Below are 5,373 nucleotides of genomic sequence, written 5' to 3'. Positions count from 1 at the left end.
CATTTGTCTTAGTTATTTGTTCTTGTTTAGTGAAGTGCTTCTTAATCAGTGAACATTGTATTTTCTCAAATTATTTTCCCACATTTGATGTGATAATAATATATTTTTCCTTATCTTACAGACAAGATAAATTCCTTTGATTTTTCTAATGTTGAATCAGCCTTGCATTTCTGTGTTAAACTCAATTTATTTTATGATCTTTATCTTTCTGAAAATTGTTGAAGTTGATGTCTATATTTTTCTTGAGAAACTTTGCATATATGTCAATGATCATATTTGCTTATAATTTTCCTGTTTAAATTATTCCCATCAGATTTTGGAATCAAAGTTATGCTTATACTGGGAAATATTCTCCTATTTTATTTGTTGTTTATGATTATTTGTATAAAAATTTGAACATTTCTTTTATAAACTGCTGGCAAACCTGCCAATGTGGGGTTTTACATATGAAAATTTTCTTTTTCACTTTATTTTTTCTTTTTCTTTAGTGTCTCAGTGAAATTATTCAACTCTTCTCCAAAAGTCATTTAAACTCTATTGACAAAAATGTTTATTGTTTTCTTCTTTTACTGTTATTTCATAATTTTTTTTTTTTTTTGCGGAACCAGGGATTGAACTCAGGCCCTGGCACTTGCCAGGGAAGCACTTATTCTACTGAGCCATCTTCCCGGCTTTTACTGTTATTTCAGATGTTGCAGTGAATACACTTATAAAAATTACTTATTTATTGTATAGAGGGTTTTACTATGCAGTTCAGAGTCCTGTCTCAGCCTCCCCAATGCTAGGATTACAGGCATGAACCACCATGCCCAGTTTCGGGGCCCACACAGCATGTGGTACCAGGGATAGAACTTGGGCCCTTGAGCTTGCCAGGAAGGCATTAAGACACTGAGCTATCTCTCCAGCCCTGAATACACTTAAAATAGTGTTTTGTAAGTTGTGTGGTGTATTTATATTTTAAGTACATTTTTTATAACTTAAATCTTACAAGAGGAATTGTTGGGCCAAGAATATAAACATTTTCAGTTGTCTTAATCTTAGATCCTTTCTTTCTTAAAAGAAACAACATTGGAAAAACTTTTGTCCTGGTTATTTACTGTGTGCAACAAATTACCTCAACACTTGCTGGTTTGAAACAACAACTGACATCCGCCGTCCTCACAGTTTCTTGGATCAGGAGTTTGGGAGTGGCTGCTGGGGGCACAGGGTGCTTCCTTGGAGTCTCTCAGGGGCTGAGATCATGAAGACAGCCAGGGCTGCAGTTGGCTGAAGGATTGGTTGGACCCAAAGGACCCAATTGTTTGGACCTAAAGGACCCAATTCCACGGGAGCTCCCGAGAGCACAGCCGGGTGCTGATAGTTGGTGGGAAGCCTCAGTTTTCCCCAGGATTGGAGCATCGTGGCAACATGGCAGAGCCAGAGACAGTTTTTGCATTAGTTTCAAAATCACAGGCCCTCACTTTTGCCATTTTCTGTTTTTTAGAAGCAAGTGCTGACTTTAACTCTGGCTCACATTGAAAGGCGAGAGGAGATAGAGCCCATCTTTCTTCCTTTGGTTTTTTTTTTCCCTCCAAGTGCTGGGATCAAACCCAGGGCCTTGGTTGGGTCAGGCAAGTACTGTTACAGAACTACACCTCCAGTTCCCAGACCTCTATGTTTTGAAAGAACAGGTAAAAAATTTATGAACATATTTTCAAACTATCACAGTTTCTCAATAAGCCAAATTTAAGTAGATGGATCTCTTTGGCACAGACCCTCAATAATAGTGCCTCAGGAGGAGTTCTCAGCCCACTACTGTCACAGTGGCAAATGGGACCAGCTGGCAAGAGTGGGAGGCTGGGATTCCAAGCTGCCAGGCACCTGCTGCCCTTGGTGTCCAGTTCCCCAGTGCCCAGGCTAATGTCCAAGCTCAAGATTTATGTCTTAATTATGTAAATGGAAAGATTATACTATCAAGAGCTCTGGTAAGCTAATTACTAAACAAGAAATCAATGTCGCAAGAGTCGAGGCTAATGAATCCCAAGGCTCCTAACACTTAGACTGTAATTGCAATAGTGAGAGTCTTATTTCAACGGACCATGCCAGAGAGTAGGGAGGAGAGCAAAGGCCCTCTCCTTGTGATTGATTCCTGGAGACTCTGTCTCAGTTTTCTTTTCTCATGGATGCTGGGAGTTGGAAACAACCCCTGGCCACCCCTCCCCCAATCCACGGCCATCTCTGTACTTATCCAGTCAGCTTTAGTTGTTCAGGATCTGGGAGGTGACCATATGGGTTATTTTGGCCAGTGCCAGCAGGGAGGGAGGAGCTACAGCCAGGGTTTCCACTCAATTGGATGTGACATTTGCATTTGGAGGACTGGGGCAGGGTGAGAGGGTTTCACTGGGGTCTCTTTTTTCCTCTCTGCTCTGCATATGATGTCAAATTGCCTCTGACAACAGACAAGACTGGACAGAGGTCTCCTGACCCTCCACATCCCTGAGGCACAAGAGCTCCTACTCTCCTTATCATCCACTCTTTCTCCTCCCCAGTCTTACTCCACAGACCCAGGGCTCTGTCTTTTTTTGTTTTACTTGGCCATTTAATTCCAAATTGCCTGGTGTTGCCTTCAGCTTTTATCCAAGACCACTATAAGAAAGAGCCACATGAAATCTGTTTCTACAGTTATAAAAATACTGTTGAGGATCATGACTGGCATATTCCCAGCAAAATAATGGGGGAAGGATTTTTCTGGTTCCCCAGAATTATGACCACAGTCCAAACTAAGGAGAAGAAGAGCTGACGCAACCTGCATTCCCAACAGAACCAGTGCACCCTGGGAGCACCATTTCTAAAGTCCAGGTTGCACAACAGACCCACAACCCACGCTCCACTCTGACCTCTGTCTTGCTACTCTTGTTTGTACAAGGTGAACATAAGGAGTGGCATGGGAACATGATGCCAGACTGGTTAACCTTGAATGTCAGCGGTAAGGGTCAAGTCTTCCATAGTCCCTTAGGAAGACTCATGGCCACAGAGACCAGTGGTTACTTGTAGTCTAAAGGTCTCTGTAACAGGCCTGCAGATGCAGCCCATGCGTACAAAGGAGGACGACATTGTGGAAGGCCTGGAAAGGAGACACTGGAGATGGTCCTGCCCCAGATCCCCTCAGTCCTTGGAGCACAGAAAGGAAGCCACAGACTTTACTATGGATCTACTTGAATGTATAGGGATGGAGAGGGGTGGAGGCTGAGTCTGTCCATCTGCACATCAGAACAAGAGAGGAGAGCTATAGTTATTCAGGAAGGGAGGCACCATAGCCTGGGCTTGAGGGAACAGTACCACTTCTCCTGAGTGGGTCCTTGCATGAGGGGAAGCCCAGGTTGAGTGGAACATTGCCTGAGAAAGGACACATGTCCCCATGGGGACTGTCATTTAAGTGGGATCCACAGAACAAGACTGGAATAGGTTCAGACTGGAGATGCTGCCTTGTGACTATGGATGCTTCCTGGCTAAGGTGCTTCCCAGCCTCGCAGCCTCTCTTCCTCCACCTAAGCCTGGAACAGCTCTGCCTAGCAGAGGGACAACAAAGAGAGGTGAAAGAAGACACTACTTGCTCCTTCCACCTTTGGGTCCCTAGAGGCACAGCCTTCCTGGGCTTTAGGATGACCAAGGAAAGAAAAGCTTTGAATCAAATGTAAATTCAGAGTTTTAAATTGACTACACTGAGGTTTTAGTAACTGCAAGTGACAGGAACATTCACTTTATGCCCAAAATATCATTAAGTGATGGGGAAAGGGGATTCCACAGAGCACAGCAGAAAGCAGTGACTGGAAAAATATTACCTTCAGTGTTTATCTCTCACTGCACTGACTCCTCCATAAACCTCGGTGCATCACTGTAGCTGATGCTCCCGAAACAAAGCCTCATGGAGAGAAATGATTCTCACATTTTGCAAAATTGCCCAGGGTACAGGGAAATGAATAACTTCATGCTCACTGAGAACAAAAGGAAATTAGGAATGTCTTGGGCAGGGGCAGTTCAGCAGTAGGTATCATGAGCCTTGGCAAGGGCCTACCTTTTTTTTTTTTTGCGGAACCAGGGATTGAACTCAGGCCCTTGCGCTTGCCAGGGAAGTGCTTATTCCACTAAGCCATCTCCCCGGCCCAAGGGCCTACCTTTGACTCAGTAATTTTACCCTTGGAATAGATTTCTCCATGGTTCAGAGGGTGGCATGCTGATTTTGTTTTGGTGCTGTTCCTTGAATGTACTGTATTAAGTCACTTTTTCGTCACCAGCACAAAATACTGGACATCGACAACTCAGGGGAAGAGAGTTCGTTTTTGTTAGAGGGTTCTAACTTTCATATGTGTTGCTTTGCAGGATGATTGCTTAGATCCAAGGCAGTGACAAGGTGGTGAAAAGGCCAAGAGGACACAAGCTCCTCATTCCACAGCAGCCAGGAAACAGAGGCGCCAGGGGCAGGAGACTGTGGGGGACCATTTGAGATCGAAACAATAACATTAGCCAAGGGACACACTGTGCCTACCCTGATGGACATTCTAGCTTAGTAAAGGGGAGAGACAGGTCAATAGGATGTTATAATTCCCTGATTCCTGCCTCCATGGAATGAAGAGTGGGTGACAGTGGCCAACATGACATGCGGAGCTGAGGCAGACTGTGGTGCTGTGGCTCAGCAGGAGTGGCTCACATCAGGAAGTGATGTCTCCATGGAGATCTGAGTTGTGTATGTGAACTGCAAAGGAAAGGGATTATTGCTGGATATTTAAGAAGCAAGATGAGAGCGTACCAACGCACAGAAGTGGGGACAGTGTGGATGCTCGGGGCCCAAGAGAGGCTCACTTTGGCTTGAATGATGAGCAAGAGTGAGGGAAGGGTAAGGAGGGGTGGTGGGAAAGAAAGGCAAAGGACATAAGGGAATGATAAGGGGTGGATGAGTGGGCCCATCACAGGGTCATTTTGTGGTTTGATATCTGAAGCTGTAAGACAAGTTAGATGACAAGCGACAGACCATCACAGCAGGACTAATGCACCAGAACCCTGCATGGCCATAGAAATGATGTAATGGGAGCTCACTTATTAACATGAAAAGATGTTTAGTGTTGTGTAGTCAAATAAAAATCAGAATATAAAATTGAATGTACAGTATGCACTCATTTTATTTTTAAAATCAAGCCATGATTCTGGGGGAAATATGTACAAACTAGTTAGCCACAGTTATCTTTGAGGGCTTGTGCTGCATGTGAATTTCATTATTTTCTTTTTGTTCAACTGCAGTTTCTGCTGTGGTTCAACTGTGTGCAAGTTCCATGTGGTTAATAAGGAATAGGAGAAAGCTGTGTGATATCAAGTTCACTGTGCTAAGAGCTCAAGCTT

Source organism: Octodon degus, unplaced genomic scaffold (assembly GCF_000260255.1).
Source record: "Octodon degus isolate 3935 unplaced genomic scaffold, OctDeg1.0 scaffold00266, whole genome shotgun sequence".
NCBI classification, from domain to species: Eukaryota; Metazoa; Chordata; class Mammalia; order Rodentia; family Octodontidae; genus Octodon; species Octodon degus.
The sequence above is the reverse complement of the archived record's forward strand: the minus strand, read 5'-3'. Positions refer to the sequence as shown.